General features: G+C 38.3%; 1 protein-coding gene across 2 annotated transcripts in view; it reads right to left on the bottom strand.

Moving 5' to 3' along the window:
• TAB2 (TGF-beta activated kinase 1 (MAP3K7) binding protein 2) overlaps positions 1 to 4,949 on the bottom strand; it is a 59,389-nt gene extending 54,440 nt beyond the window's left edge. The window contains exons 1-2 of one of the 2 annotated variants that reach the window (XM_070733693.1): positions 4,529 to 4,933; positions 2,514 to 2,610 (exon numbers count right to left, since the gene is read on the bottom strand). The gene's annotated coding sequence lies outside the window, so the exon portion shown is untranslated. Of the gene's footprint in view, positions 1 to 2,513; positions 2,611 to 4,528 lie in introns of both variants that reach the window. The other variant, XM_070733692.1, reaches the window with a different exon arrangement.
• Between the last annotated feature and the right edge of the window lie 8,694 nt (positions 4,950 to 13,643).

Below are 13,643 nucleotides of genomic sequence, written 5' to 3'. Positions count from 1 at the left end.
ATTAATGAAATTTGTTACCCAAAATTGATATTAATCAGAGAAGTTGGTGAAAATATTATTTGGATTAACAACAGAAAAATACCAACTAAGGATTACCCTAATCTTGAAACTCTTTTGCTAGCTTACTTTATAGTGCATTTACTGGGAAAATAAATATTAGAGAAGTTTAAAAGGAAATAGTACTAAAGGAGTAATACAAATCTTAGACATTTATTTATTTATTAGATTTGTATGTCGCCCCTCTCCGCAGACTCGGGGTGGCTCACAACAATAATAAAACAATATACAGAGAACAAATCTAATATTTAAAATCTAAAAACCCATTATTTAAAAGAACATACAACACAAGCATACCATACATAAAACTATATAGGCCTGGGGGGAAATGTCTCAATTCCCCCATGCCTGATGGCAGAGGTAGGTTTTAAGGAGTTTGCAAAAGGCAAGGAAGGTGGGGGCAATCCTAATCTCCGGGGGGGGGGGGGGAGCTGGTTCCAGAGACATGTATTAACAGAATTATTTTAGTTCTGTTTCCTATAAAACAAGTATAGGTAGATGGCTAGCAATACTTCAAAATAAATTATTTAAAGAAATGCAATATCATATAATGGTTAGTGTTGGATTCGGGCCATGAAGACCCATGGTCAAATCCACCTCAGCCAATGAATATCATTGGATTACTCTGGATCAATCACTCACTCTCTCAAACCAACCTATATCTCAAGGTTATTACTACCAGTATGGGGAAAGGGGGATGCACATCACCTTGAGCACCTTAACAGAGTATTTAACAACTAAAATGTTTTGTTTTTGTAAAATTTAAACTATTTTTTTTAAATGGCAAGGCAATTATTCAGGCAAAATACATTCGTTCACTACTAATTTTCTAGGCTGCATAACAAAATTAACAATTGTATAAGGCTACAAATGGTTTCTGCATAGTTTCTTAAATAACTTATTTAATAAAACTCGTTTGAAAATATGAAAAAATGTATTTCTTATAAATTTCATATCCATTAATGTTAGTACATGTAGAGACATTTAAATTGAACATTTAAATTGTGGACAAGTAATTTTTTTCAACCTACTTATATCTTCTGGTTTTGGATATTTTCCACAATGTTGTGGCCAGAATGAATTTTAGATCAAATACATAATTAAAATTTCTTAGTAATACATATATCAGGCTTAATATAAACCAGCAATAATTTGCTATATAACAAAATATAACGTCTCAGTTTCAATGACAAACTTCTATTCAATGAAAAATGTAGTAAAATTCCTACAAAGATATTCCATAAGTCCTAGCCATTTCTGGATTAGTTCAACAAGATATAAAAATATTCATTGCTCTCTATTTCCAATCACTTGAGGGATAAATTATCTTGAGTTAAGACATAAAAATAAAAAAAGCAGTTCTCTTGTTGAATAACTGTGATATACTAAACCAAAGCATTCCACATAGCAATATACAGTAATCTGGTTATTAGAATTGTTAAACTATCAGGCATTAGTTAGACTATTTTCTCCATTTAATATTACTTTGAACTAGAATAGCCATTGCAAAGTTATCTCTAAAAACTACTTTGATGCTTACATTTACAAAAAAAAATTACAATAACTAGTTTTCTCATACTATCTGCAAGCTAATTAAGACTCAAATATTGCTTCATAAAATCTTAAGATCTAAACTTTATATAAAAAGGTTAGCACATTCACCGATTCCTTTTAAATATATAATTTCTTAGTAAAATCTAACCTGTTTACAATCACAATTTTAAAAGTTGACATTTTTATAAGTGACTGAAATAAAAAGCTGGAATAAGCAATATGTTCTGCCCTAATCAGAATTCCCGCTTTTGTGGTCAAACATTTTATAAATTCCACAGTATTCACAATTTGTCAATAATATTGCGTCAGCTTTATCCATCCTCCTGCTCCAAGCTGAAGTAACATTTTAATTCTGATTTATTAGAATTGTTGAGCAGTTCACTTATAGGGCTGTCTATAACTATAACTTCTCCAAAAAAATACACTTGATAAAAGAAGCAAACCAGCTGTTCAAATAAGTAAAAACTGCTTTTAGCTAACTAAAATTAACTTTTACATAGAAAATACTGTCATCCAAAAATATATGACCCCAATATATATCTGCACCATATATATCCAAAAGTAACTTCACTAAAATTAGCACTTACACAATGAAGCATTTCATAATAAATATACTGATGAACATTCTAAGAAATGTTTGTTTTATTAAACATTTAATAAAAAGGATAGTTGTTGAAAGTGCTGCTCCAAGAACTATTTTTAAGTATTTTATAGATTTTGTACCTGTTTTCTCATGTACCTACAGAAGATAGTGGGCTTTCTTTTGATATATAGTACACATGTACAACAATGTTGGTATTAAAATAAAGATTGGTATGCATCTTAAAAGACTATTTGATTTTTTTAAAAAACAGGAATATTGTGCAGTGACTGCATTCATATTCATTCTTGTGACAACTTACCATGCATTTCAAAATAACAATTTGGGGGTGAGGTGATATTGTTCAACTGCTGTGTGAGAATTCCAAGCTATGGCATTAAGGAAAAATCCCTTTAAACCTAATACAGGAAGAAGTAATTTCCATATAATTTCAATAATACATAGCATTCCTTGTTATCATTGTACTGACATTTAAATTCATGAGCACTAGTTCATCTAGTATACGATACAAAACTATACGATAGTTTCATTTTTCTATTTACAATAATTAATATCTACCCATGCTATCTACAAGACATTTTTGGAAAAGGCTGTCTAGGGACTTGGACTATTATAATAATATGCTAATTATATCTCATATATTATCTTTAAATCTGAACCTAGGAAACAATAGAAATTAATTGGTAGCAGCAAAAAAGTTGATGTTAAAAACAAAAGGCTATTGGACAGTAATAAAGATCATGACACTTTATGGGTTGAATCGTAAAATCATTGCATTTCCCTAGAAAATCGGTTTTATGGTCTGAGAGTGCTTGCTAGTGGATTCTGATGTAGCCCCAATGACTGGAATATGTGTATATGTGTGTGTGTTTTGTTCACTTAGTTTCCTGAAGAAAGCTGTTCTGGTCACTGTCACACATGAGTTAGTCACATTCAGGATGGATTATTAACACTGCACTGAATGTGGTGCAGCGCTGGGACTCTTTAGCTCCTGAACTAAAATATAACAATTTAGAACAGGTGATTTTACTCTTGAAAATGCATAAATGTGCATCAGAGCACCAGCGTGCGTCCCCTGTCATGACGTTTCTCTTACTAGTATCATGTATATAAACATTGTTATATCTTTATATACCACCAATACATAATCGACAAAATAAATAAATAAAAATAAATAAAATCCAATTTGAACTGAAGCACTGAGGTCTGGCTGGGGGATGCCCACAAAATACGGCCTCAAGTAAAGGATGTCAAGGATGCCAAATTCTAATGTTTCTTTCTTTCTTTAAGGAACTCTTGCAGAAGATGCACAATAGGTGATTTTTGTAAAAAAAAAACCTAGCTCACACTTCATGTGTGTGTGTATGAAGTGTGAGCTAGTTATATATATATATGAGGCCAAAATAGATCTATCCAAGTCTCCCTTAATTTTCAAATTCAGCAAAAACATGTGACATATATACACACATATACACATACATATATGAAGTGTGAGCTCACATTTCATATATATATATATATATGTGTGTGTGTATGTATACATATACATAGTATATACATGCATGTGTATGTATATATATATAAAACCAAATATGCCAAGACCTGATTTTTTTTTTAAATAATAACTAGCTCACTTCATATATATATATAGCATATTTGTGTTTCTTCCCGTGTAAGTTTCAGAGAAACCTGTACCCGTGAAAATCTAGGAAGGAAGATAGATAGATAGATAGATAGATAGATAGATAGATAGATAGATAGATAGATAGATAGATAGATAGATAGATAGATAGACAGATGATAGATAGATTAGACAGACAGACAGACAGACAGACTGACAAACAGATAGATGTCTCCATCGAATTGGGAGTCAAGAGCGGGACCTCTTCTTTTTGTTGAAAGAGAAGGAGATCAGCAGATCCGAATTGCCCAAGAGAAAAGTGAACCAGCGCAATTCCAATTCAGGGAGGCCAAAAAAAAGAAAGAAAGGCCCTTCGCCTTCCGGGACGCCTCCGAAGGGGCTCCGAGGAGGAGTCGGGTCGGCGGATGGGCAGGACCCTCTCAGCCCTCAACGGCGGAGCTCCCCGGCAGACCGCGGAAGCTCAGCCCTGCTTCTCTTCCTCTCCTCAGCGGGACCAACGCCACCCGGCCCTTGCCTACACACACCACACGCCCCTCCGCCCCTCCTGCTCCCGGGCACCGCGGCCAGCCGGGCCCAGACAGGCAGCGGGATCCCCGCGCTCCCTCCAGGCCGCCGCTTCGAGAGAGCGACCGCCAGAAACCTCGCCAGGCCCGCCGCAGCCGACTTGCGCTCACCCTTCCTCAGCGCGGGCTCCTCCTCATTCCCCCGCGGCAGCGGCACCGTCGCCTCCTCCAGCCGGACAGACGACCCCCTCCGAGCCACTCCGGAGCCGTCGCAGCCTCCCGCCGCCACCGGGGGAGGGAGCAACTGGGGGGGGTGTCCGTGCCGGGGCTGTTGCTGCTGCTGTGGCGGGCAGCGGGGGGGGGGGGAAGGCGGGATGGCTGGCGGGGAGGGGAGGAGGGGAGGGTCTTCCAGCCGCCGCCGCCGCCTCTCCCGACCTCGCCTGGAACCGCTTCGGCTTTCCAGTCGCTCCCGTCCCTCCTCCTCCTCCTCCTCCTCCTCCTCCTCCGCTCGCTGCGTGTCTCAGCCAGCCAAGTCCAAATCAAAATAGTGTCACACAATATGGCGGCCCCTCCAGTTGGCAAGCCTCGCGAGAACTGCCCGCACCTCCCCCCCACCCCCTCCCCCGAAGGCTAACGGGAGAGAACGGAAGAAGAGGAGGAGGGGGAGGAGCTTCCCCGCGTTGCCTAGGTGACGGGGATTGCCGCCGATTTGCCCGGCGGGAGCGGGTTGAAAAAGGGCGGTCTGCACGCCGGAGCGGTGCTCTTCGCGAAGTTCTCCCGGAGAGAGAGAACCAGCGCGGCCGAGAACCGAAAAACGGCGAGAGATGGAAGCTCAGTTAAAACCGGCTCCTCCACGAAGCTCGCTGGGCGGTTCGTCATTCAAACCCAAGAAAATGCGGGACCCTTCTATAAGCGACCCCACTACTTCCACGCGTGACTTTACGTTGGCACCGTGAAACTGACACGGGCAGCCAGAAGAGGACCGTTACTGGGGGGAAAAAACCCACCTTGGCGCTACCTTTTAGAAAGATGAGCCGAATTGCCACGGAACGGGGCTGGGGGGGCAGGTTTTCTATTCCACAGCCCGTGAGAAAATATTAGACTTGATTGCAGATTTTTTTTTTTTAATTTAAACGTGCGGTTTGACGCGCTTTATTAATATTGGATAATGCCGGATATTAATAAATTACGATCCCGGCGAACCGAATTTCACCGGGCGGCGAGTCCTTTATTTCGCTGAGTAATTCGAGAATTTAAAAACAGGTATTTTAGATTTAGCCTGAGGATATACCGGTGCTTGCAATGTCAAGACTCTGCGCTTGGGAACTAGTAAAAACAAATGAGGCCGGGGTTATTGGAAAATAATGACCCTTTTTCAGCAGAAATAGCAATAGACAGAGTAAGTAACAATAGGTATGGAGAGGGAGTAGTAATATTTATGAAATATTAGGAGCTCTCCCAGTAGATGCACAGGCAAAGCTTTGCAGTTATTTGGAGTTATTGTTATTATGATTATTATTATTACTGCTACTACTACTACTACTACTATAGTTTTTCCCCTCTGTCAGGATACATTTCTTATTTCAAAGCTTTCTTCCAGTAGAATTGCTTGGTGTGTATTTTATTAAAAATCGTAATGTGGGTATGTCTTCGGAGAGGGGTGGCATACAAATCTAATAAATTATTATTATTATTATTGTTATTATGTGTGTGTATTATTATATTATAAAATATATTTTAATAATATAAAATATAAAATACTGTATATAAATATGAAATATATATTTTAATAGATAAACACGACATAGTGTATGTTTTATTAAAAATAAGTTTAAAAGGTCCCCAAAGTTATCCCATAAGTACAACCTATTTAGGGGATTCTAAGCATTTTTGAGTGATTAAAATGTTTTTATGATTATTCCCAAGCGTTGTTTTACTAAATGACCAGGAAAATGCTTTGAACAACATAGTGGTTTTGCATCTGCAGGCCTGGGAGTTGAAAGGCAGAGAGAACCTGCATTCTCCTTTTAAAACAAGCATCAATGGAGATTCTGAGTCATCCAGGCCCCAGAGGTGTTTTCTTACAAAATGCAGCTGGACTTTCCTGTTTTGCTTGAAGATGTTTCACTTCTCATCCAAGAAGCTTCTTCGGTTCTGACTGAATAGTGGATAATGGAAGGATTTATGTTCCTTGGAAACCATGTGGTCATTAGCTCGCTTTCTGAGGTTTGGAGGTTTATCTATGTCCTCAGTTCCTAGAATTTAGAATCCTATAGTTTGCAGGTGGGGGAGGGACTCTTCTGGAAAACCCTTCATATTCAAGCACCATTTGAAGGGCGTTCATCCCAAAGTGCACAACTAAATGTCTATGGAGATTCTCATTGTTCAGGTCCTGGTTGTCTTCCAGGTCCTGGTATGGGACAACCACAATATGGATGACTGAGAATCTCCATAGACATTTAGCTATGCACTTTAGGATGAACATCCTTTGTTTTGTTTTTTTAAAAAAATCTTTATTAGTTATTTGCATACAAAAAGAATAGTCAAATACAACTACAAAAACAAGCAAAACAAAAGGAGGGAAGAAAAGAGAAAAAATATAAAAAAGAAAGGAAAGTAAAAGAAAAGAAAGAGGCAGAGTCAACTAATATGTTGACTCTCATTTACATAGCATTTGGGTAACTGTTTTGAGTAGCTGTTTTTACATTTTATACACTTGGTTGTTTTTCTAAATCATTTTTAATAGGATTGTAAGATTACATATCTATAAATGCATTCAGTATTTCTTGTAAGTAGTGGGGAGTATTTATGTGAGCTTTATGTTTCTAAATATTTCTTTTGATTCAACCAGTCATACCACTTTTCCCATTTGAATGGTGCTGGAGTAGGAATGGATTTCCAGGGGGGGGGGGGGGGGATGCAGATTGCAGGATTCAGATGACTGAAGGCACAGATAAACCTGCAAATGTTTAAACAACTTTTAAAATTGGGAGGGGTGTGTGACAATGGTCCCTTTAACTTTAGTCTGAATTTCTGGTGAACACACATGCAATTTTTTTTTTAAAAACCCTGATGGGCAGATTAAACTTGATTCATACTCTGCATGGATCACCCTTGAGGCCATTGAGTGGCTTGCCAGATCATTGCCAGACATTAGGATGGCAAAATAATAATAATAATAATAATAATAATAATAATAATAATAATAATAATTCATCTTAAATTTTTAGGATGGAATGTAAAAGGCATTTATCCTTTGCTAGGACAATGCAAAAAATGTCATCTCTTTGTCTTTTGTGGTTCAATTATCCAATTGGTAATGCAATTATAGGTTTAAAGATGTATAAGAATGAGGCTGGTTTGATCATTATACTACCTGTAGTGGAAAGAAGGTAGAGCTAGAAAAAACTGCAACAGCCCTACTTTTCTATACTTTATCCAGATTGTAATAAAGAATACAAAATAACAGAGTAGGAAGGGATCTTGGAGGTCATAATCCAACCACCTGCTCAAGTAGGAGATCTTATACAATTCTGACAAAGGGATTCCCAATCCCTTCTTTAAAATGCCCAGTGATGGAGCACTCACAAGTTCTGGAAACAAGTCATGCCACTCATTTAATTAATTATCGACAGAACATTTCTCCTTGGTTCTAGGTTGGATCTCTGTTTGTTATGCTTCCATTTGTTACTTCTTGTCTTGCCCTCAGGTGCTTTGGAGAATAGGTTGTCCCACTCCTCCAAGTGTCAGACTTCAAATATTGGACGACTGCTATCATGTCATCCCTGGTTCTTCTCTTCATTAGACTAGACATTCCCAGGTCCCAAAACCTTTCATCGTATGGTTTAGCTTCCAATCCCCTAATCATCATAGTTGGTCTTCTCTACATTCTAGAACTTCAACATGGTTTTTGTATTGTGGTGACCAAAATTGGACACAATACTCCAAGTGTGGTCTGATCATTACACAGTATTATCACTTCACATGATCTTGATACTATCCCTCTGCCTAGTCTTTTTTATTGGTCTTTTTTGGCAGCTGCAGCTTACTGCTGGCTCATACTTAAGTGATTGTCCCCTAGGCCAGGGGTCTCCAACCTTAGCAAGTTTAAGACTTGTGGACTTCAACTCCCAGAATTCCTCAACCAGCAAAGCTGGCTAAAGAACTCTGGGAGTTGAAGTCCACAAGTCTTAAAGTTGCTAAGGTTGGAGATCCCTGCACTAGGCAATTGCAAATCAACACCTCTTGCATAGGGGATCACCTATTTCCTGCCTTCCTTCCTTCGATTGTTGCCAAGAACAAAAGGATCTTAATTTCCAGACATACAGAGTATACCAAGTTGGAGTCATGGTGGACTTAGTGGTGCCATCATCATTACCTTTGTTGTGGTTCTTTTTGCTTTCTTTAAAAGAGCCACTGCAAATAGAAAAATCAAATCCTGCTCCCCAAATCAAAAGCATCTGCACATTGTCATGACTGAATTGGTGCTTGAAACAAGTTCAGGCCATGTTAGCTTTTCTAAATATAGTAAGCACTTACTTTGCTGAAGGATGAGCCCACAGTTTTGCAAGATAGTGCAGTTACGCTGCTAATTTCCTCCTTACAACCTACCATTCTTGCCTGGAGTATACAAACCCTCATTCATTAGGTTGCCTTGGAGCTTTTGGCTCTTTGCATCTGTTCCATTTGCAGCAATGAAAAGAACTGAACTCTCTTAAATCCCAGGGATCACAGATGTTTGTGGCTTAAAGAAGATTATATTGTTTTCCATTTAGGGTTTTTTGTGTTGAGGGAGGGTGAGAGATGATGGGAAAAGACCGAGCTTCCGCCAAAGGACCCTTTTACATACTTGGCTGCAAATAGATCACTTGGAGCCAAGCAACGTGGAGCCTTAACTAATTTCAGCATTCACTTCAGCTAAATTATTTATGACAATCCCCATAGAGGCTCCAGCTTTAAATATATGGAGTTATCTGTATTCAATCTACTGCTCTTAAGTGAGGTCCCAAACTAAAATAAAAAGGACTAATTGTTCCTAATGGCAACTAGCACAGTAGTTGGGAAAACAGTAACTGAAGCCGAAACCAAATTTGTGATCTATTCAGGGGGGGAAATAAAACAGAAGGAGGAATTCTGCCATTTTGAAGCCAGTAAATTTATGTTCATTCATGAAGAGAAAGTTTCATATTTTCACACAAGCAGCTGAAACAACATCATTGTCTAAAAATACAGCCAGTCACTCAGACCAAAATCTCAGGCCCTCCACCACAAAGCAATGTGATGGAGATTTAAAAACAAAGATTCCGAGTATTGTATGTCAAGTTGACATGGGAGTAATTGGTGGAATGGGGGAGAAACCCTCCAGATTTTTTAAACTACAGATTATGAACGTTCTTCAGGAAAAATGAAAGCAGGCAGCAATAATAATAAAAATAGTAGGGTTAACATGTTTTCAGAAATTGCAGAATAAACATGTAGCCTATGTTCCTGTTCAGGTGGCTCGCTCAAAACAACCCTAGAAATGGCGGGACATTTTAATCTGCTATCCTCACAGAGCAGGACTGTTAGTGCATTATATCCAGAGCAAGAAACTCTTCGATTTCTGGTCAGGTTAAATTTGCTTAAAAATAAATGTATCCAAATGTGAAATAATGCACTTGAGAAAAAGGAATCCTCAATCTGAGCATTGTATTGGCAGTTCTGTGCTAACAAAAACTTCAGAAGAGAAGGATTTAGGGGTAGTGATTTCTGACAGTCTCAAAATGGGTGAACAATGTGGTCAGGCAGGTAGGGAAAGCAACTAGAATGCTTGGCTGCATAGCTAGAGGTATAACAAGTAGGAAGAGGAAGATTGTGATCCCGCTGTATACATTTGGAATACTGTGTTCAGTTCTGGAGACCGCACCTACAAAAATATATTGATAAAATTGAAGTCAAAAGATGAGCTACAAAAATGGTGGAAGGTCTTAAGCATAAAACATATCAGGAAAGACTTAATGAGCTCAATCTGTATAGTCTGGAGGACAGAAGGAAAAGGTGGGACATGATTGAGACTTTTAAATATGTTAAAGGGTTAAATAAGGTTCAGGGGGGAAGTGTTTTTAATAGGAAAGTGAACACAAGAACAAAGTGGCACAATCTGTCACAGTAACTGAATTTAAACATGTCTGTGATAAACATATCCATCCTAAGATAAAATACAGGAGGTCTTTTTCTGCAGTCAATCTTCTATGTTTTCTATGTATCCCCATCGCCACCCATCTTGTGGGAAGAAAATGTCAATTTCAGTGAGGATCCAACTAATCATCAGTCACTCCCAAGATTACTTAGTTTAAATCTTATTCCTCCCCCAAAGATATTGCCACCAATCCTCTAGGCTAGGGTGAGGAAGTGACTGGTCCTAAAGAGTTTTCTCCACTGACTTGGTAGAGTAACAGAATCTCCTGGAGTCTTGATATAATAGCTTTTTCATATCCCCCTGTCCCCCTGGAGTCTTGTTGAATGAATGAATGAATGAATGAATGAATGAAATATTGACATCTTAGGCTACAGCACACTGAAATGGACTGGAATTGGTCATTTACAGTAAAATCACACTGACTCAAGACATGGAAAACAAGGAATGGCATTGCGCTCATAATCAGGAAGGATATTGCAAAGGGACAACAACTGATTAATATCAATTCAATTATATCAATGATGCTTTAATGTGATAATTGCCCAAGTTTATGCTTCAATCACTAACACAGAAGACAAGCTTTATGCATTCCCTAGAAACAGAAATGAAACAGGGCAGTTTCTGCCAGTCCATTGATTTCTGCATGGCTAGCACATTTTCCCAACAACTAAAACGATATTATATACATGAACATAATATAGAAATCAAATTAATCAAATCAAATACATATAGTAATCACAATTATTACTATATGGTAATAATAGGAAGAGATCAGTGACGGCCAAAAGCTGACTGTGGAACAGCTTACAAACTGCTCATATGCAAGTTTCAAGTCAAGCTGAAACAAAAGAAAGCCAAATCAGTTTCCACAATATGATTGTGAGCATATATCCCCCATTTTCAAGGACAACATCAGGAATCAGTTTGAAGTCCTGTATCTTATTGATGGGGAAATAGAATGAACTTAAAGAATGGTTAGGGATGAAAAAGACTCCCATTTGTTCAAGTAACAGAAAAAAAACAATCTGGTGGAGTTTGCCATAAAGGGGAGAAGCCAAATCCAGGAGAGACAAAGATCTGAAGAAGGTATTTAGCAAAGGATTTCAGAGTCTTATAAGAAGAGAAGCAATACTACAATGACTTCAGGGATGGGCTCCACTTACTTTCCCTACCAGTTCTCATCGTGATAGAAATACACATTTTGCACCCCCATCACGTCGCACAAAACATCCAGAAATGACACTTTGCACATGTGCAGAAGCCTTTGTGCATGCACAGAGGGTTTTTTTTTGCAAGCCGCGGTTACTGGATGACTGGTTTGGGAGCATCGACTGGCAGTCATTGCTGCCAGTTCGGCGAGTGACAGCAAATTTCCGCTACTGGTTTTAAAGAATCCGGTCCGAATCGGTAGCAATCCGCCATTGAATGACTTGTGTCAAGTCATTATATATGGAAACAACATGGAAATCTAGGGAAGTCTGATTGATGGGTCTTCCTAATCTGCATGGAATTATACTCTCCCATAAAAATCAGATTCTTCTGGACAAAGGAGAACCAACTAATGTTGAGAAGGAGGGCCATTTAGCCGGCAGATAAACCAACTCCATCCTACCTAGTGACATAAGCTCTTTTCAGTATTTCGGCAGAACCTACTCCACACTATTACGTCAATTGGGTCCTTTTATGGGTCTTTCTATGAATATCTTTGACAGTGATGATGAATTCTGCTTCTGTGGAGGGCCACAGAGATGGCCTTGGAGAATCTACGCAGAGAAGGTTAAAGAAACATATACAAAAACATGTTTTGCGCCTTGGGAGACAAAGTAAACATTAAGGTAAACTAAGACTGGTAAAAGAAGAAAGGAAGAGAAAACAGTCGGGCTTTCAAGATCCTGTTAATATAGTTTTGAAGAGCTGACACTTTTCTTCAGGGCAGAGCTCATATTATGGAACAAACTGCTACCAGGTTGAAGCAAGCCTGCTCGTTTCCCAGACCTTTTTTCTTTTCCAATGTTTTAATATTTTTCAGTACTATCTTTTAATTATGTCCTTTAATTATGACAGTTTTTGATAGCATTTTGTAAACCACCTAGAGCTGTTTGTGTAATGAAGAGCTTGTAATTTACTTAAAGATAATTAAATATTTTTGAATGCGAGGAAGGCAAAGCTGATTAAATGTGTAATTGCAAAAGCACAAGAACTTGTAAGAACGATCACCGCCATGTTTGCATAAGCATATGTGGAACTGAGCTAGTAACTAATTACCGTTCTTTTTAAAGATTCAATTCTAAATGAATTGCCCTTTGAAGTTGAAGCGTAGATTACTGACACACTAAAGAAAAAATGAATCCTGTAAAAATTGGAGAATCTGGCACTGGCAATCCCAGGCTCAAAGATTCCTAGGGCTTCTCCCCGCCTTTCCTGGCCCTGTTTCGGAATCCTCAGTAATCTATCTTTGTCATCTATAAGACTGACATTCCTGGGTAAATCTTTCAAGTCATGATGTAAGAAGGGATGAGCAACTTTTTATAATCAGAGTTCACATTTTGGACTATTTATGATCATCATGGGGAATATGATGACACTCTCATATAGTCCATCTTTTGGGGAGGCTAATGCAGGGATAGGAGAGTTAATATTCAAAATAGATTTCATGTTTGAAGATAATACCATCAATTCAGCAGTTTTATAACTATTTTATAATCAATGCACTCAGAAGATGCTATGAAAAGGGTGCAGGATAGGGTTGGAGAACATGACCTAGAATTACACGCCTAAGGATACATCATCTAGTTGTTTCATCTTCATTGTATTACATTTTAAGTATTACCACTGTTTAGATCAAAAGAAATTGTGTTCAAGGTAACCCATGGTTCGTTCTGTCCCTCATGCAAGAACATGAAGAAGATTTTGAGATTGCAAGAAAGGTTCTCCCAGCTATGTTTGAATAAAGAAGCCCTGCGGTTCAGCAAGGAGGATAAAATATTAACAGGTGACAAGACAGAAATTATCTACAAGTCTACGGAGAGGGGCGGCATACAAATCCAATAAATAAATAAATGAATAAACGAATGAATGAATTATTATTATTATTATTACTATTATTAT

This window comes from Erythrolamprus reginae, chromosome 1, assembly GCF_031021105.1.
Source record: "Erythrolamprus reginae isolate rEryReg1 chromosome 1, rEryReg1.hap1, whole genome shotgun sequence".
Lineage (NCBI taxonomy): Eukaryota > Metazoa > Chordata > Lepidosauria > Squamata > Dipsadidae > Erythrolamprus > Erythrolamprus reginae.
Note: the sequence above shows the minus strand (reverse complement) of the source record. Positions and strands in the feature narration are given on the sequence as shown.